The 21,328-nt window shown below is 40.7% G+C and overlaps 1 protein-coding gene across 49 annotated transcripts in view; it reads left to right on the forward strand.

Annotated features, from left to right (window-relative positions):
- The first annotated feature begins 680 nt into the window (after nt 1-680).
- The window catches only part of adgrl2a (adhesion G protein-coupled receptor L2a), a 91,420-nt gene continuing 70,772 nt past the window's right edge, over nt 681-21,328 (forward strand). For 8 of the 49 annotated variants that reach the window (XM_032525488.1, XM_032525470.1, XM_032525472.1 and 5 more), the window contains exon 1: nt 685-1,603. The gene's annotated coding sequence lies outside the window, so the exon portion shown is untranslated. Of the gene's footprint in view, nt 1,604-7,483; nt 7,627-21,328 lie in introns of those variants that run through there. The other 41 variants (XM_032525449.1, XM_032525478.1, XM_032525481.1 and 38 more) reach the window with 17 other exon arrangements.

Consider the following 21,328-nt stretch of genomic DNA (forward strand, 5'->3'; position numbering starts at 1 on the left):
CATGCAGCAAAGAGCCGTAGATCGGAGTCAAACCTGTGGCCACTGCGTCGAGGAGTAAACCTCTATACTGTGTATGTGTGCCTGCTCTACCAACTGTGCTAACCTGGCCACAGATATTCTGATTTTAAAGATAGAGGTCCGAATAAATACTGTATATGAAAAAAGGAGCTGTGTTAAAAATGAGATTTCTAACGTGGAGAAAAATATTTCAGTTTTTATGAGGGTTTTATAAAATTTTAAACCATATATTGCAAATGGGAAAGTACCGTCAAAATCTTACCCAAGTGTACGCACCGTGAATATGAATTGTGGATCACCAACATAAAATGTGGCTTACAGTAATAAGTTAAAGGGTCAAATCCACAGCAGACTGACAAAACCCCCCTTGACTGCTTGTATGGTGTGATGAAAAAACACACACATACACACAATTGGGGAGAAATTCTCGGTTTGAAAAACATACACTTGGCTCTACACTTCAGCAGCAGCAGCCGCTTGACCACTGCTGCCCGGGTCAGTGTTTTACCCAGTGGGGCCAGTTGGAGTGAGGAGAGGGGGAAAGAAAAAAAAAAAGTCTGTGTGTACGTCCATGTTCCTTTTGATGCTTGATAGTATTACAGTAGAATAAGTCTTCTGTCATTGGTTGAATAGGCTGGACTGCCTACTGTGACAGCGTGGGCCTCGCATGCCCAAAAGGAAGGCATCTCTAAGCAGAAAGGGGTTAAAAATGAAGGCAGATATATTAATAACCTTTCTTTCTGTATGACGTAGCTGAATCTTCTCTTAGTTAAAAAATATATTAAAAAAATAAAAGCTGAGCTCATTTCTGTTGGGCATGATAATAAGTTGATTTGATTAGTCTCGTGCACAGAACTCGACTCCGAGTCCGCGCGGATGTGGAATCCATGTCAGGTTTTCGTGGAGCCCTCCGCTCAGACAGCTCGTGCAGACGGCAGCCTGCTCTCCACTGCACTGGCGCTGTTTACTGGAAGCTCGCGCCGCGCTGCTTCCACCAAGTGTCTCAACACTGTGAGCGGCGTCCTTTTCCAGAAGCGAGCTGCTGAAACTTGCCCAATCTTCACAGGCTCATTGAGAGGAGCCCGGAGCGCAGCACAGGCGGTAAAAGTAGCCTAGCGGAGATCGGTCTTCTCCCCTTCAACGGACACTGAAAGCCACCCCACTCTGTCCCTCTCAGTCACTCTGTCTTTTCTTTTTCTTCGGGTCCCCGAGCTCCGCTCCGCTTCTCTTCTGCTTGTTTGTTGTCGCTGCATCGAGGAGTGAAAGGCGCCCAGAGAGCCGAGAGGAGACGTGGTGCACGAGGTGTTGATGAGTCAGGACAGCGCGGAGCAACACCTTGCTTGCCATGGAAGTGTGTGTCCGGTGCAGGGGAATGTACGGGCTGAGAGGGGGACCTGCCGCCTGATAGCTGTCCCAGATAAGGGGAGCATGAAGCAGACCTGCAGACTCAGCTTCGCTGCAGAGGAGTTCTCATCAGACTGCCTTTCCACAATCTGACATTTTTACAATTCCCATCCATAGTCCATACTGACTTCATTTCAGCCAGTTTGTTGCTTCTCTGCTTCTTTTTTTTTTTTAAACAAAGGTAAGAGTAGTTTTTTTCTTCTTTCTTTTACAACTTATGGGTCTTATCGCCACTTTTATAAATCAAACACAAAGAAGTAGCCTAGGCTATAAGTTGTGGAGTGTGAGAACTTTTCTTCGTTGCTCGGTCACTTTAGAGACTTGCATTTGCTTTCGACACTTGTTTTAAATAATACCAAGACAATGCTCAAGTCTCGCGGTGAGTTTCGGCTACTTTTTAAAAGTAGGAAAGGTCAGAGTTTATTCGGAGAACAATAATTTGGTTTGATCAACGGTAGGCTTTAAAGCGCGACACCTGTTTTTGTAGTAGCCTACAATTCAAAAGAACCGAGAGGTAGCCTACCGTAGTTAATTAAAAAATGTTCAATCAAAACATAACCAGATGTGGATTGATTTGTTCGGTTGCCGAGTTTGGCTGAATGGAAACTATTAAAAAAGTGGGGGAGCAGCGCATTATTGCGATCCAGAACATGTAAAGCCCCATTTAATTGGAATGTATGCCTCCAGAGTTTAGTTTGTTGGTGGTGCTGGTCACCGAGGCTGTTTTTTGTAATCCATTGATGGTCTTGTTGGTTTGAATAGGGGTTTATGCTGGAAGCTGTGACCTGAAAAGCAATGTGTGATTCTTGAGAGCATTCACAAGCTAATCCATTATAATTGGGGCTAGGCTATTTGTCCAAAGAAAGAGAAGAAAGAAGAAAACCAGTCAAGGCTTGCCTACCAATGTAATAATTAGGCTACTTTTTGCCAAAAGGAGAGTTTGTAATGCAACGGGGCTACACGCGTAGGACATGTCATGGAAATCAGTCAAAGGGAGAAATAGAAATGAAATGGAAACATCCAAAAAAAAAGGGGGGGATATTTGGCTGCTTAGACTTAACTCAAATCCAGTTGGCGCATGGTGGCAGTGAAATTAGATCCTTTTACTGCGCATTTATTATTTAGGCCTACCGATTCCGAACGCGTCGTGTCAACCATGTGTTAAAGAGGAGGCAGCAGGAGCGCACATGCGGTGCGGTGTTCCCGAGAAACGCACCACGGCCAGCCGTGATGCATGGCACCCCGGAGCACCACAGTAATCTTCAGTGATCGATCAGAGGACTGGGATAAATTTAGCCCCAGTCTTCACACCCTCCCTTACCTTATTTTTCTTTTTTTTGGTTGTGTCTGATTTTAAGAGAGTTGGAACTACGAATTCCTGTCTGGATTACAGTCCATGAATGTGTCTCATTGGTCTCTAATATCTCTGTAGAACACATTCATCATCGCTGTTCATCAGAGGAATATACAGTTACTGTAGAATGTGACATTTGTTGATTTTTTTTTCTTTTTTTGTAAATCAAATATACATTCAAATTTAGTCCAGATTGAATGGGCACAATCTTAGAAGATAGAAAACAAAAGATTAGTGTGTGGAGTATAAAGTGGCTTTATCTCCCTAACCATACATAAAAATAAAGTGACATTCAGCTAAATACGACGGTGGCCTAGTAAGTGTTGAGTTTACAGGAATGGGTTAGAAACAAGCTCATACATGCTTTAATCTGGCTTCAGGAGCTACATTTCTTATTCAATCCTCTTCAGGGGGATAGGGAACTCTATTTCCATGTGTTTTTGCATAAAAAAAGTTTGCATTAATGCAAGTGCAAATTCCAGCTGTTTGGAAGGATACATTAGCATATCAAAGTGGTCAGAGGAGCCCTTACACAATGGAAGGAGTTGTATTTTCTGCCACTGGTTTTGGCTGAGCCTGAAAGGCTTGCGAATGAGTGTGTGAGCTGGTAAAACTGAAAGGGCTTGTGTATCTCCCCTTTTATTGTAAGTAGGTCCGTATGACATCTTGTGTATAACATAATCTCACTTGTATTTGTTGGTGTGTGCTGTGTGGTATAACATAATCTCACTTGTATTTGTTGGTGTGAGAGAATACGTCAAAGCTTTCACACAACAGGATAATTATACAGTGACTCAATATTATAAATATTGCAATGTTCGGGAAAAAATGCATTCTTAAACGTATTGGAAAGCAAAATTCTTAATTAATACAGTAGGACATTTTTTAGTTTGTCAGCGGCTGTAAAAACAGATGCTCATTGGAAGTAATACAACTTCTGAATGCGGATTTGAAAAGGAAACTATCTTCTCGGATGTCTCAGTATTTGATATCTTCCGCTGGAGCATACCATTTTGAGCATTTTACCGCTGAGTCTAGAGAGAGTACCTTTTTCAGTCTTTAGCCTAGTTTCAGTGGAAGTGTGTCCGGTTTCAAAGAACTGCAGCTGTTCTTGATCTGCCAAAGCACCAGATTGCCCCTCTTTTGCTTTTGCTTTCACCTCTCCTCGCAGATCAATACAGCCCTGCACACTTCTATATGAGTTTGGGGGAGACAGTGCTATATATCACTCTATTCGCAACTCTTTATGTGGCACTCTCGCAGCACATGAGACTCCTAAGGCTCAGCGAGTGTGATTGGGTGAGTAGGTTTTGAACGCATCAAAATTTGTGACATTACGGACTGTTGCTACATTTTCTGCTGCCATATTTTTCCCCCAACCAGAACTGCAGCTGAGTTTTTTTTTCTGACTGGTGCATTAAACTAATCATAACGCTGCTTTCATAGTTAAATTATAACAACAAGTCAGGCACTTCCACCCTGGCTTTATTAAGGTAATTTGTTATTGATTTCATTCAGTAAGAGCGCACACACACTGACCAGTGGCAACTCACTTTGTTTTTGTGTCGCACTCTCTCACAAGCATAGAAATCTGCCTCTTGTCTTTGTCTGAGCAGCGATGGCAAGTCCATATGACTGATTTAAAGGTTGCACTGTGGCTGAATGGATTGTTTGTGCTAGCGTTACACTATAGGGATGTGGTGCCTTGACTCACGGTGAACACCACCCGAGCTACTCCATAGCAAAATCAAGCAAATGATGTAGGGTTGTGAATTCATCAGAAGTAGAGGATTGCAAGGAGCTAAATTATTTAAATGTACATCCAATTGCTTATTTGGCGTGTAAATTGTGGGGTTGTGTTTTCAGATGCAATCTTTGCTGTTGCTAAACCACCTACATGGAGCCACACTGTGCGGATAACTGCTCGCCATTAAAGGGAAGAAACAAGGCTGTAAAAGAAAACTATGGCAAATTTGATATAACGTTCGGGCCTTTGGTGGGCCAAGAAACCTCCCCTTTCATGACTGATTTTATTTTACGATTGGCAATCAGTAAAACGCTGTGCGCCAGCGTGTTCCCCTCCCTGCCATTTTGTGAAACATTTGTTTCCACTTGCCAAAGGCCTCTGGTGCAGCGGGGGATTTGGTGCCCCTGAAATGGCAGGTGAAACTTTCTGCTTGCCTAAATAATTTCCTAGCAGAACATTACACTGCAAGGACATAGGCAGTTGAACGTAAGGGTCAATTCAAGAAACAACATGGATATTAGCCGATGGCTCTCACATAGCTTTCTGTGCACTGGTGAAGTGGCAGCCTCCCTGAGCATATCTGGCATCTTGTTTTTGTGCTTCACTTATTGTGTGCTTCTTTGAAAGATATTGAGAAGAAAAGGAAGTGCAAATTGCAAAACTGGGTCGTAAAAACTGTCCTCTGGTCAACAAACGATTGGGTGCAGCATATTGGCCTGGTGTCTGGCTTGTGTATTTTGTCATCATGTTGAAATATTGGAGAAGATATGGTGTGTGCTATTAGCAGTCTGTGTTTAGGTCATTACCAATACATCTGTCTGTCAAAGTGTTGTGCAAAATTTAAAAATATGTGGTTTTACATATTATTTTGCAGATTAAAATTAGAGCACTCACATCGCTTATAATTAGTTTTTATCGCTTGGATAATAAAGAAATTACAAAACATTTGTAATTATTGAAAAAGGTTTTTTATTCAATTTTTGTATAATTATATTTTATACACAATAAGTGTTTGCTTGCTCTCATTTAATTTGTTACATTTATTATTTTTTATAATTAAGACCAACAAAACACACACACATACACACACACACACACACACACACACACACGTGCGCATTTATGTTTGCGTATATGCAATGACCCTGTCTCATTCTTTGTGCTATGTGAACAGAACTTATCTGTGCATAGCTGCAACACTATTTGGGAAAATATTCAATTTCTGTGTGACAGAGGAGAACCTGGGAGGCAAGGCTCTGAGCAAACAGCAGTTATTGCGGCTCTGCCATAGCAGCCGAGAGCAAGGCCTGGCTGGGAGAGAGGGGGATCTGCGGACGTCTGCCAGGGGAAGGAGTAATGTCTCGGCTGGATTATAGGAGAGCGAAGCACTTCCACACTTAAAAGCCCCTGTTTTCAACAAGACAGGGCTGTTATTTAGGGAGGTGTGGGTAAACACACCAAAGCAATATATTTCCTCTATATAGGCTGCTGGTGTCCTTGGCAATTGTGACTCAATGCAAGTGAGATAAGTTTTACTCCTTGTGCTTTTTTTTCCAAATTTTTTTTTATTTTGGGCTGTGGGCAATCTTCAGTAAATTCAGTCTGACATTGTTCCAGGGAAGTGCAACACTGGTAAGAAGTGTTCTACATTAGAGTATAATTTTTATTTCTAATAATTCATGTTTTAGTTATCTTTACCGGTCCTATTCTTCAGATGTAGCCGTGGCTGTCTATTAAATGATTTATATATCTATTGTGTTGAGTTACTATTTAGCAATTAAGTGGACTATGACACTCTACCATAATACTGAATGCATAAGAAGGCAGTAGCAACGACTAACTAAATCAATTCAAAAACAAAACAAAAAAACATCAGTAGTATGTTTTCCAATAGGTGACATTGAAATGAGTTCGCTAGTTCTTCTTATGTTTATGCATATCGACATACTGAGAGCGCTTTAATTCAGAACGCTACAGTAGATGTCCACCTATATTGAAGACTGGATATTGAAATGCCGATTTCAAAGCAACATTTTGAATGATCAAATACACAAAACAGTAAATTTAAACCGTAAGAAAAAAAATGAGAACTGCAAGTAAATGTAGTGTGTACTTTGCAGTTGATATCTTGCCAGATTTATATTACATCTAACATTTGCTCACTTTTTTAAAGTGTATGCATCGCCACTTATTTATTCCTATATGCTTATTTAGTTATTTGGTTTGGAAGTCTGAGTCTTTGATAAATGGTATTTTACTGTACAGTGTTTAGTTGTGGGAGTGTGGAAGCTTTGTTCTTGTAATGTAGTTGCCAAGTCAGATGGAGTTGAGCGTCTGGTCTGGGAGTTTCAGAGGAATATCACAGGCATGGTAAGTTGCTAAAAACTAAGCTAATCAACAAAATAATTGTCTGTTCAATTGCTACCATGCCAGAGACATCAAACACAGCCGAGGTTGAAAAAACAATCAAATTATCTCCTAATGATTGCTCACGCTGACAGATGAGAGCTTGTGAGTTGGTTTTGTTTGTAGGCGACATATGTGAGGAAAAATTAACTTTGTGGTCGCTTGCTCATAAATTTTTTGCACATTTTTGTAATCTGCATACATATCCGTCATCACCTGTAATGAAAACAATTTTATCTTATGTGGTTTTTGGCATTGGTACAGAGAGAACTGTATTAGTCTATTAATTTCCTGCAGTGAATCATGAATCCTGCTGCTTTTATCCTCGCAGTACCCTCCATGTGTGGTCCACAAAAAAAAATTCTGTTTCCTCTACAGACTAAAGTTTGGCCCTATGTCTACTCTTTCTCTCTCTCTCTCTCTCTCTCTCTCTCTCTCTCTCTCTCCATCCCTCCCTCCCTCCCTCTCTCTCTCTTTCTCTGTCTTTCTCTCTCTGCGTAGATAATGTCTCTGCAAATGATTTAACCGCCCTCGTTGAGGCTCCTTCCAGTAATTGAACAAGCAGAGACTGGGTGCTTTACAGGAAAACAATGGTCATATTATCTCATATCTCCACTACTCTGAGATTCAACAAAACACTACCTTGGATTGGACTTTGCGTACTACTTTGAGGATCTGAATTGAAGAAAGGAATCAGGTTTGCTTTCTCTCCCTATACACACAAAAAATACAAATGGATGCCATTCATTCTCTGTAAGCACAATGTATTGAAAGTGTTTGCATGATTGGAATGCATGTCTTGCAAGATGCACCTGGGGGTGAAGTGCAGCCTTGGGTGGTACTTGGTTGACTTAAGAAGCATGCGCGTCAGAGAGGCTTGGTAATAATTAACCAAATTTCTTTTGACAAACAGTGACAATGCTTGTAGCAATAATTAGTACAAAAATGTGTGCTAATTATATATTGGATTATATATATTGGAATAATTAAATAATTTTAAATAAACACATTATGCGGAGTTAACACTTTAACTATTGTTATTAGTATTATTATGCTTTAGACAGACAAATCCCTATACACGAAAATATGGCTCAAACTCTCATATATTTCAGCATGATTGCTCCAGGTTGGAATTTGTTTAGTTTTTTGGCAGAGCAAGGGAAGCTTTGATTGTGTTGCTGTGGAGCAGAATTGACCTGGTGTGTCAGAATGAGGTTTTTCTACGCCTTGTTTCATACAGAGCACTCTTAGACTGAAATGGCCTTAGGAGGAGTTGTTCTTGACAGAGATGCATTGTTTCAAGCAGCCAATAAACCACTGCACTGAGTGGCTACATCTGTGAACCTCATCTTGACTACAGTGTGGGGCTAGCAACAACACGGCAACTGTCACAGCTGCACCTGCTGCTGTCTCAGTACAGAGCCTCCCTCTCTGTTGCCCATAGAACCGCATCACTCTTCTCTCTGTGACAAGCCAGAGGCAATGGTCTCCGCTTGGGTCAACTGGAGAGAAGCTTCTTGGGAAAACATTTTAAAACGGGACGGAATGTCAGTCCCGAAAAGAGATGTTAAAATAAGATTTCTGCCCCAAGGGCCAGGATTTGGTTCAGTTGGAGCTTGGGTATAAAATTTCTGCCTGTGAAACATAGTGGGGGATTAAGTGCGCTGGCTCAGTAAAAAACCTGACCACCACTTGAGTGTTCATTCTCCAGCGCATGTGTCCAGCTACTGTAACAGTCTGGGGTTAGATATGACAGCAAGTTGTCCTTCTCTAATATTGTAAATGATGAATGCAGATTAATGGAGCGGACTCTTCTGTACACACACGGCTCTGCTCGTGTATTGAGGCCATTCAGAAGATGATCTGATCAGCTAAGAAGAGATTCAGTAGCATTAAAGGCTTTTAAATCTCATATGGACTCATATTTGCTATGCTGCTGTTAGAAGTCACAGAGCTAGTATTGGAATTACTAAACCTCCATTTTTGCACACACTTTATTTGGTTCAGCAAATACCTGAAATAGAAAACAAGAAATATCTTGCAGGAAAAAGGACTATTGAAATATCAAGCTATCTCAGAAAACGATTATTAGAGGAGAACAATGCCGAGAGCATTTTAAGCCAGCCGAAGTGATGCAACATGTCCACTTTCCTGCCAAATTGAACTTAAAAGTGTGAAACGCAATGCAGGGACACGAGGAGTGGGACTGACGAGAATGCAGATAGTGTGGGATTAACATAGGGGAAGATTGAGCAACAGTGACATCTCTTTACAGCTTTGCTTGTACAGCTGTGCCAGGCCTGGCATACACTGCTCTTGGATCCAACTCCTCCTCTACTGCCGCGGGTTAGGTAATGAACATCTTAAATACTGCAGATAAGTTGATCGTGTGCGTGCGTGTGCGTGCACGTGTGTGTGCGCGTGCGTGCGTGCGCGTGCGTGCATGTGTGTGTGTGTGTGTGTGTGTCTGTGTGTTTTAATGGAGACATCAAATTATTCATGTTTTATAATGATTAATATTGACACCTCAGTGTATCTGTAGGATCTGATATTATTGGCATTTACACAGGAAAAATACCAAATACCGGCTTACCTATTAATTCATTATGCCTCTTTCTAAATGAGGTGTGAGGTGGCTCTTCTGGTGTGAATTCTGCCATAAATCACACATACCCTGACTGCTTTATCCATTAGACAGACCTGTTTGTCTAATTCAGCTACTCAGTCCCTCGCAAACTGGTTTTAGGAATTAAGTCGAGTGTGAGAACTGCTGCTTCTACATCACAACTGATACGTTACCTAGATTTAGAGAAGTAAGACAATATGTAAATGGACACAAAATGACAGTTGGCTACAAGCGTCATTATAGATTCCACCAAATCATGGCTAAAATCATTATGGCTTTTATTTCAAGTCTTGAATCGCTGACCACCTTTTATTTATATAAACTTTTCTTCTTCAAAATCACCAAATATTTAGAGACATGGTTTTCCTTGGTCAGCTTCCTTGGATTTTTTTTTGCTCATCACTGTTAATCAAACTATTTCTAATAAGGATTGTAGGTTTGTAATCGCTGCGTTACGCTGTGACCCATCTATTTAGCAATAGACAAAGTTCCTGGAGTTACTCGGACTGCAAGAGTGTAATTGTAAATTGTTTTTAAAAAAGTCCGGTTTTACGGACTGTTTGATGTAGCTGACTACAACTACATAAAAACAGTCTATAAAACCCCAAATAACCTTCTGAAGAAACTTCCTAATTTGGAGGTAGATGACACTGATTGGCCGACATTGTCAAATAAAGCACAAACCGAAAAACCAAATTTGGCAAGCAAATATAAGTAAAATATATATTTACACCCCCCCTCATGGTTCACCCAGTGATAAAATAAAAGGAAGGTTAAATAATGACCAGACAAAAAGCTCTGAGCAAGCTGAACAAATTCTGAAGTACTGCATCTATGCCTGGTAACACATGTCTCATTTTTAGCTTCAGCCTCAGTAGCTCAACCAATGTGATGAGTGCTGTTCTGTAGTAGTTGATGGAAATAAAATAAAAAAAGCAGTGTAAAGAGGACAGTCAAATGGGGGACAGAAACGGTTGCAAAAAGTGGTGCCAGTGGCATTTGCATCATTCATCAGCCCGAGCTGATTACTAGTGAGTCTTGAGTGAGCTGACAGGATGCAGCTCCTGCAGCCATCGACGTCACAAATAGGTCCAGCAGGCCCAGGGGTAGGCGTGGAGCTGCACCTCCAAGAGACCGAGACATGCTGCAAGGATGGAAAAGTTTGCCATGTTTTGCCCGAAAACATAGATCTAGTCATTTTGTTAGAATATTTAGCATGGATTTAAAAGTTTTGTCGATGATGTACCCCGGGAACCATTGCTCTGTAAACAGTGGTGTTGAAATGGAGCTACCAGAAAGTGAAGCTTTGTTTAACAATCAGCGAGAGGTGGTGAATGTTGCAGACACCGCAACGCCTACTCACTTTACTGCTAGGACCAAAAAGGAGCTTTTATTGTCTCACCTGAAAGGGCTCGTAGCCTCCTGTGCATAATGGAAGCAGTGTAGCAAAGAGAGCAGTGTGCTGACATCACTCGGGGACAGCATTCTAGAAGGCGCTGCAACAGGACTCTCTCAGCTGAATACTTGGTATTTAAACTTTAACAGAAGTTAAACATTTTTGTGCCAGGACAGACATGTGTAATGAAGCTTTCATAACACGTACAACGGGAGCGTGCAGTGATAGCCCCAAACAAAAGGGCTAATTGACACTGAGGATATTTTTGGTATATAAAACATCGAAAAATGACGAAGATGGAAAATATTCACGGGACAGGGCTGAATAATTATTAGGTAGACAAGAATATCTCCTTTGAAGTTACAGTAAATCACAGCTTTCAGCCTTTGGGTGTTATTCGCTTTCTTTTTTGTTAAGTCACAATTTAGTACAATTTGTGGAATGCAAATTAAGCCATTTCTTTTAAGTGAATCATTAATGTATGCATTTGTTTGAGAGTATAGTACACACACACACACACACACACACACACACACACACACACACACACACACACACACACACACAAACACACAATTGTACGATTATAAAATGTATGTTTATAATGAAGGATAAACCCAGTCTTAGACACTTAACAAGCTCACGCATTTCCGTGTTTTGCAATGCTATATATTTTTTAAATGAGATGGCAGCGATAAGATTCAAATCTAAGGCTGCATTCACACCAAATTAGACATAGTGGCGATTAGCGCACAGCGCAGGGTTGTGCGGCGGTGTGGGAGTGTCACCTAATTGGCCCATTTGGGTCTCTGTTGTGTTCCCTACTCCATTGTGTTTTGTCTGGTTGTCGGTAGGTGACAGCGTTTCTCCAAAAGTTGATTGTGTTTCAAGTTTTTGCCGCAGAGACGTTGCGTTCTTTTTCTGGCACCGCCGGTCGGTTATATGCTGTTTCACACTCCGATCACGACAGCTTATACAGGACAATAATTGTTGATTATGTTGTGCAGTATATACAGAAATAGGTCAAGGAAAGGCAAAACATATTCTATTATATAATCTACCAGCCATTTGTGTCAAATAAAACGTAATCTTTTATCTACACTCTCTCACAGAGACGCTTGTTGTTCAGAGGAGAATCTTCCTCCCCAGCAAGAGCCCTTGTCAAAGTATCACCTTCTCTCCCGACATGGGACTTTGTTATCACACTCACTTCATATTCATAGGGAATCTTATTCTCCTGTCATTATTTTGTGTAACATAGAGCTGTAGCAATTACACTTCAGTGGATTACCTATGCAGAGATACAGAGATTATAATCTCTGCGCCATACTACCTTCAGCGCGGCGGTTCAAAGGTGCGACCCGTACTGCAATCTGCTATCGTTTGGCAGAGCACGAAATTGGTCAACCTTTTAGAGTTTGTTTGGGAATTTGAATCCCTTTGGTATTCAAAACAGGAGAGCCTTATGACAGGGAGATAATTTCCTAGTGAATGTTTTATCGCAGTCCGCTTGACAGTCTCCTGTATCTGTCTGCTCTTTCTCTCCTTGTGTTTTTAGTTTCCCTGACTTTAGTCCAGCAATTCAGAGAGAGGGAGGGAAAAAAGAAAACCCTGTTTGTTTCCCCCCCTCATCCTGTTTTGTTATCACAAAAGAGCAAACACATATTAAACATACACAAGGTGTAGAAGCAGTGATTGCTGTATCTGCTGTCCTACTGTGGGTTGGCAGGGGACGATAATATAAACCACATCCCATTTACATACTGTATATTTTTTAATCAAGTCCAGCCTGAATCATGTTCAGCTGGAACGAGGGCACATTCTTAAAAAAAGAGATATTTTTGCCTATAATTAACTAACCATTATAGTTTTTAACCTACTGTTTTAATCATCGTTCTCCTTTTGGAATGCCGGAGCACTGACATTTCCCAATTTGGGATCAATAAAGTCTGTCTAATCTAATCTAGTCTAATATGCTTAGATTTGAAAAGAGGCCAAATACAGCAGCTTTCACTCTTATCTATAGAATACACGTGTTTGCTTGATAGCATCTCTGACGTCCAAATTGAAGATGAAACTTATTTAGAAATCTACCTCTTTCTCTTTGTCTCAGTCCCAGAGAGGCCAATCTATTGTACAGCAAGCAGGCAGGAGTGAGATCCTGTAGCACCTTAGTTATTATAAGAGGGGTTTGGAATGAGCCAATCTGAGCTTGTTTGCATCACAATCCCCCACACAGTGATGATGTTATGCTAATGAACCCTGTCGAGAAGGCTCAGCCCTAAAACTGTCCTCTCTCTTTCACAGCTGAAAGTGGGGAGAGGGCAGGGACACTGAAACTACACGAGGGAATCTAATGATGCAGCTTAACAATTCAAAGCAACTTAAATGACTCTGTTTTCTCATGTTCCTGTGTATAAATGTGGTATTAGATGCTTGGCTTCTTTTTTATTTTTAAAGTACGTTTCATGTTATTGTGCAGCCGAGCGTGTAAAGCATTCATTTCTGAGCAGCAGCTAAATGCCTTTTAGACATTTACTCTGTCTAAAAAACCAATGCCAATATAGCATCATCAGGTTGAACAAGGACCATTACCTGTCAGGGCAGTACTGAGTGAGGATTTAGGGCTGACAAGTGATTGCATTCAAGAAAAGACTACACCCACTTCTTTTGTCTGCGCTTCCTGACGAGACACAGTGCTTTACCTTGTTTTAGGTTGACATACGCTGCTTCCCCTGTCTGACAAAAGGCATTCATGCCATCTTTTAGATTGAAAATAGATACGGCAGCACTGGGATAGAAATATGCTAGGATGAAGTAGGTTACAGTAGATCCACTTCACTGTGGAAATAATTTGTGTAGTATTGCTTCTGCTGTACGGGTCAGGTCCTTGTGCTGTTTTCTATTTTGGTGAGGACTGAGATTATGTGGTGTCCCTTATTTTGGCTGTGTTTGTCCTTCCTCTGAGCCACAGAAAGGTTAAAAGCCTCAATTAGACACTGAGCCAAGGTCTGCCACATAATGCACACTGCCTCTAATCTGAAAGAATTAGCACCCTTCAAAAATCAAAATATCCAGCACTTTAGAAAACGCAATGACTGCTTTCCAAGCTTGCACATTTTAAGCATACTCGAGTGATTTAAAGATGGAGCCTCTTTCTTGATGGTTTCTTAAACAAATGTGTACCGAGAGAAAAATATATTACGGGTGCTCAAGTGCAATGATGTGAATCCAGGTAAAAGCTAGTAGTTAGCCATTGTTAAATATACCAGTCACAAAGGAGGCGATATAGCCCAAGCATGGAAAACAAAGTAAAGAAAGATCTTTTAGATGTGGATTGTGCCAAATAGGCTATGACTCAATATCAGGATTGTGCATTCTTTGTAAGCCAGGGATTTATTTAATGACACATCTTTAACTCAAGGTGGAGTTAAAACATGTTTGGTCACAGAGATAAATTGCTCACTTTCTTTTTTGTTTCTCATTTCTACAACCAGTAAAGACATGAGTAAATGGCTTGTTTTTCTTCTTGCTCTGCTCCCATTTAATTTCCCTCACAAGTCATCTTCTCTGTTACCTTCTTCATGTTGTGTGTTGCTGCCCACTACCTTAAAAATTAATCATCCTGTTTAATAACGCCTCACGATCACAGTGCATTATTGATGGTGAGGTCCTTAATAGAAGGATGGAGCAGGGTTTTAACCATTTAGCTGCTCACTTTGAAGGAAGGGGGATAAGGAGGCTCACAAAAGCTGCTTAGTGGTGCATATCCGAGTAAATACAGCACATTATTATTATAGACCAAAACCAGGCCCTGTTTATCCAAAAGGGTTCTGCCCTTTTTCTGCAAACAAACATATTGTTTTTAGATGACTGACACAAGCTGCCGCACAAAATAACAGCATTTAATGATTGTGACCTCGATGAGCAAATCTCTGACCTCAACTGTTTATTTGTTCAACAGTTTCAAGCATGCAACAACATGAATGACTCGGACACCTTTTACCGGACACATGTTGGTTGTGTTTTGCTGTGATCGTGCAGTTGTTCATTGTCCCCACTGCTTGACTTTGCCAGGCCACATTGTATTATTTTTTTGAATGAACACAACAATGATCTTGACTGAAACTGAGAAGATGATTTTAGGAGTCTGTGTGGGCCAACTGCCGTGCTCATTTTGTATAATCCCTGATTTGTTTTGACTAATTTAGCCATGGCAAACTGGATCACACAAAAAATGTTTCGTTTCTGGTGTGTAAATGTGCTCTCCCCAACCAACAACCCTGCAACGTATTTTTGTGCACGTACTAATTGGATTGGGTTTCTGGACAGGGGAGTATACACACTACATATTGCATGCGCTCAGTGTATTGCAAGGTGAACCGTGCCGTGTCAAGGACTTATTGGACTTGATTGGCAGGTACTATCACCATGAGATGCCCATATAATGGCAGGGCTCCCATTCCTGACCTTCCTATTTATCTAGCTGTATTAATGTCAGCCTATTAATTCCTAAGCGGAGGAACATTTGGCAAAGACACCGTTTAACGGCCCAGGCTGAATCATTCTTATCTCAATAGACCTGAAAGGAATAGTTTTGTGCTATCAGCAAGTGGAAATGACATTTTGAAATTTCATTTGAGATAATCCACTTCACTTCCCAGTAAAACATCAAAATTACAACTAAAAAATGTATGGAACCTGTATTAAAACTTTGTTACCGGGGCAAATCATCTGGCTATAATCCATGTGGACAGACAGGTGTCGGTATCTTTCAGAGTTAATAGGATTTTTGTGCATTGGTAAAGTGATTATGAGGCTATGGATTTAATATACATTCAGGCAGAGGGCAATGTAGCACTGAGTGCCTAGGGATATAGTTGAATTAATACGTAAGACTTTCAAAAAAACACATTATGTATTGATATTTTAAAATGAGTGAAAACTCACTGATAAACATGGGGTTCTCACATTTAAAACTCAACCTCAAAAAAAAAAAAAAAAAATATATATATATATATATATATATATATATATATATATATATATATATATATATATTTTTTTTTTTTTTTTTTTTTTTTTTCACAATGCTTCCATCTTTGTCTCCATGACTCTATTGATGAGTATGAGTGTTCCAGCTTCATGATTACGTTATTTAGTAGCCATAGTTCCTGACCAGTGGGGAGTACTCTAATCGATTAATTGAGTGGCTCATAAAAATGATTAATGGTGCAAACACTAAGAGCAATGAGCATGACAAGCGCCACACTTACTGTATGTCACACGCTCCGGTTCCCTTGCGTGCTACTGTATTTTTTGTGGAATTGTGGCTTGCATAAGATCTAGCTAATGATTAATTTAATCCACATTATGATGTACGGATTCAAAAACAATTTGTTTATGTATTCTCAGATAATGAAATGGGTTGGGTAATACGTGAAAATGATCAGAAACTGTTAGCCTGCAATACAGTGTAACTACAATGGATGTTCGCCCTAATCTTTGGCAATATTATGTTTAAACTATCTGAGGTATTATTTTTTGCAGATGATGTTCTAATAAAATGTTATGTAACAGCTTTATCAGAGAAGCCATCCAACCAGAAAAAATGCTATTGCGCAGCATGCGTGTTTGACCTGGTATTTCTCTGGCTGAGCTCCCTTCAGGGTCTGCATTTGGGGTACCAGCAGTCACACAGTTTGGTTGGGTGTCATTCAGCTCCTCTAGCCCTGTGCTGCTCTCAATCATTCCCTCATCAGAGGGGTCTCCCTGCCCCACATCTGACTCAGTGGGGCTCCATGTTGATCTGATCACCAGCCCAATCTCTCCCCTCTGGAGTGCAAATTTTCTGATTTACGCTTGCAAATTGTACATCTTCAGCAGTGTCAAAGCAGGAACACAATTTCTTTTGGGAATATATTTCTTCCACAGCTGAGGCTGTGTGTTCTGTGACTGAGCCCTGTGTCACCAGGTATTTCAGTTTCCCCCTTCAAAGTGGCTAAAAGAAACAGAGATAAGAGGATTCTTATAGTATGTATGAATTCATGTATGAGGATGCTGTTGGGAAAACCCAATAGGAACCAAATGGGTTCACTCCATTCAACATGTGGTGGTCTGTTGGTTCTGATTTACATTTTAGTGAATTCCCGGCCCCATATTTCCCTTCCTTTACATCCCTGTGATGTTCTGTGACAATTAACATCCCAACTCTTTCTTGAGGTTTGTTGAAAGCTCAGGGGCTAATTCAAGGGTCAAGCAAGACTTGCAAGCTGTCAATCTCTCATTGTAACTGGACGCCCCTCCCCCACTCAGGTTCTTTATTCTCCCCCCCCCCTCCATTCCCCCAGACCTCGTTTTATAGAATGGCCCAACTCTTCTTCTATTCTCCTGTGGCCTTCTTACAGCTAGAGAGGGACAACCAGGAGCTTTGTCTAAGGAGCCCGGCATTCTTTGACATCTGCCTCTTGTTTTCAGACCCCTGCTGCATTCAAATTTCAAACTGTCCTTTTCAATCAGCCCCCCTCCCCTTTGTTCTAATAACCCCCTTCCTCCCAGCTCCTAAGCCTTTTTTTCTTTTCGTAAGAAGGCCAACTGGGATCCTGCAATTCACAATTTTGTCACTCAGTTGTCGATTATAAAGCATTCTGTTGTATTGTGAATATATCAAACACACATATGTTTAAAGCCTCTGGGCCCACGCCCCTGTGGCTTCCCATTTCTCAGAGTACTTAAACACATGTCTGCAATGACTTCATATTTAGTCAAAACAGTACGATGCCTGTTGACATTTAAGCAATCTGTGCTTAACAATCACAGAAAATTGCCTGTGTCTGGTTCATTAGAAGCAGCCATGTTGATCATGATGCTTTTCATCATCTATCCACCCCCACCGTATAAACTCCAAAGCCCAGCACAACAACACTTTGTAGCAGATGCTAAAACCTGTTCTGAGATCACACCCAACTTGAGGGCTATTTAAGAAAACATTCAAGGTATGATCGCCGTCGGTTTCTGTTTCAAGGCGGAGAGAGAAAAGAAACCCCCAGCTGAGAGGGGAAACCTCAGCACATTTAATGAGAACAGCAGTCTCCCTCTACTCTGCTCCTTTGGTGTCTCAGCATGTTAAATACTCACAGCATGATACAAAATATATTAAAGTATAGGACTGTTATCATAGATTTACAGAACACCCATCCACATGTACTAGGGATCTACATTCTGCTTTTTTTTTCATGGCAGGGGATCTCGACTGCCTTGGAGGCAAAACTGCCTTTGTCTCCACATTCTAACACAGGAGGTTTGTTGAGCATGCTGCCTCTTTTTTTACACTAAGCAATGATGACAGGGAAGCAAGAATAATCATATTGATTCAACACTGTTATCTCAGGCTCTGAGATTTATAAAAGTTTGTTTACATATGTAAGCAAAAGCACCTGCATTCACTAAAGAGACACAAATATTCTGAAATGCACTTGCTTAACCTGTTCCAGATGTAATTAATGTTGTACTCAGGTGTGTGGTATTAAATTTGCAAAACTTACTAAAATACGACCCTGTGTTAATAGTTTTGGGGTAAATGTGGTTTGACAGAAGACCTTTAAGTGTTTAACAGGTTTTGGGTCCAGCACTTAATCCACTGCATTAATCTGAATTGGGACAATCAATGTGTGCATGTGCACTCCAATCATTAGATTGCAACCAAAGTAAGGCAACACACCAATTATTGCAACTACCATGTAAAGACCATAATCGGGTTCTCTTACTTACATCAAGGTCATAAGCCGAGTAGGACTTGGCAGGTGTATCCCATAGTGTCTGTGTTTTGATTTTGTGCACGAACCACAGAGGTCATGGAGTGAACCAGATGCAAAGTGGGACTATATTTGATAAATAAGCGACAAGGCTAGGGATGGTGGGAAAACAAAACTAATATTTTTGAGTGACAGTGAAACAAATTTAATGCTGCAACTCACACCTCAAGTGATGGTGCCTGTGGGAATCTGCTTTGTAGAAACAATTATCACCAAATATTTGTGCTATATTACTATTACTGGGGAAATTGGATTGAACCACACAAACACCATTGTCAAACTGTTACTTTAAACTGATTTTTTGTTTTTACAGTACATTATTTTGTGCATGTCAATATGATGATTGAATGGGATCATCATCATCATCGTCGTCGTCGGCGAGTGTGTGTGTGTGTGTGAGAGTGATAAAAGTATTGTCTGGCTCACTGAGAGGACCAAACCGTAAGAGCTAAGAATGAAGCCTGAATGCTTACTATACAGCTTTATTGTGGAGACAATCTGCTTAAAGCCTTGTAACACTGTATGGACCTTGAGTTTAGGCTGATTATTTGTAGCCACTTGCCCGAATAAAGTTAATTGGTGCCACATATACTGATCAGCTCAAAGACAAGGGTTAGGGTTTTATTGGAATCCAACATGTTTGGTCTCCGTGATCAACTTTTGTTTGTCGAGTCTCATGACTGCATATTATTCCATTGAAACTACTGTGGCTGCGTGTAGTCTGCTCCTGTTAACCTCTTTAAATGGCTCTAAAATTAGAGGTCTCAGGTGAGGTGTAATGTCATACTAGATGAGCTGATTATGGCTGGCTTAATTATAACTTTGTTGGCTAATGTGTGCGCTCCGCATGTTTTCTCTGGGATGAATTATTACGCTGTCTGAGAACTCAGACATAACAGATCAAAGACTCTTCAGGCTGTGGATGCTCTCCAGAGTGGAGGAGCCAGCCGACGCTGATTTGTGCACCTCTGACTGTATATGACAAACAGAATTTCTCCCCGTCTTTTCAGAGTTCTCTCGTTAGCTACTGGTATGATGGATAACACTCTGTTCCTTGAATCTTAACAAACAATTGCAGGATGTCTATGCAGAAGAAAATGGCATGTTGTTTTTGAATGTCTTAAAAAAAAGAAAAGAAAAAAGTTTTCTAATGGGCTCCTATGTGCCTTGTTGCCAGAGTGATGCCCTGTCCCATGGTGAATGTGCTAATGGTTCATGGGAGTGAAAGGACTGAGTTTAGCCCAACAGTGTAAACACACAGACAAAAGGGAGCCGTTAGTAGTGTGAAACGCATGCCTGGGCGCACAGGTAGGCATTAGGTTTCACCCTACACAGCCTCAGCACTGTATCCATGACAGGGAGGGAGGCCATTTGCTTTTGTAGCGAAAAGAGAGCAAAAACAAACAATCAAACAGCCTAGTACTAGAGGGACAGGTACAGATGAGGTGGGGAGACAGGAATTTGTTGAGATGTAAGGGAGAGGGAGGGGTGAGGAGGGAAGGGTGAGGGAGATAAGGCTGTTTGTGGTCAGTCACAGCAGAGAGAAATGACCATTTGCTTGGTAGTGTTTCTTTATTTGTTTTGGCTAGGGCGCGGGGGTGGAGAGAGTCACAAAACATCAGTGAAATAGAAGTACTGTTACATTTGAACCTCTGCTGAACTAGAAGTGAAACGCCTGTGGGTGGACATTCTACTTAAAAAAAAACACCATAATGTAGCTAATAAAAATGTGGACGTTCTGAAATTACTACACTACTGAAACAACATCCCTATATGAACAAACAAGACATCATTTACATCCACTTCTATTATAAAATATTCTTTTTCCATTTATTACTCAAACACCAACCAAGCTAATGCAAACTAATGTGACCTTAGCAGCAGGATGAAAAGCTTTTTGGCTAATGTTCACCAAGCTATTACCATGGATATTTTTTGTATTTACTGTCAGTGAATTCATAATTTCCACCATGTAGTTGCAGAGTTTTAATGCAGTGTCAATTTACAGTAGGTCAGTTCCTGATGCAACTCTTCTGTCAATTTATTGTTGTTTTGTTATGATGTTGGACGGATTTAAATTTTCAATTAGTAGAAAGTTTTGTTCTACAATAGAGTGAATCTTTGGAAATGACAAGTCTCAGCACAAATAGGTGTATAAACATGTTCTTTGTAATAGATGCTGAAAATATAATTTGACACAGCACTGATAAGGTTAGCAATCACGAGGAGATGGACAGGATGGGCCTTGTTTGATCGTTGACAGCAGTGGTCCCAGCTCTCCCTGCCAGTGAAATGGTTAGCATTAAGTAGCCATTAAGGGATTTCCCTTCTCACAGTTATTATTATTAGCATTACTATTGACCTTTTGGGTTATTTTGGTTGGTTTTGTAGCATTTCACAGCTTAAAGTGTGTCACATTTCTGCTGTGGAATGTAAATGCAACATCAAGTGTCTTGTGGCAAGAGTGTGACCGGGTGAAGTTTCCTGTGAAATCACACAGGGACAGAGCTCACCACTTGGAATACATTTCATCCCTGAACTGACCATCTCTCTTGGTGTGCTC

The sequence above is a fragment of the Etheostoma spectabile genome, chromosome 9, assembly GCF_008692095.1.
Source record: "Etheostoma spectabile isolate EspeVRDwgs_2016 chromosome 9, UIUC_Espe_1.0, whole genome shotgun sequence".
NCBI classification, from domain to species: domain Eukaryota; kingdom Metazoa; phylum Chordata; class Actinopteri; order Perciformes; family Percidae; genus Etheostoma; species Etheostoma spectabile.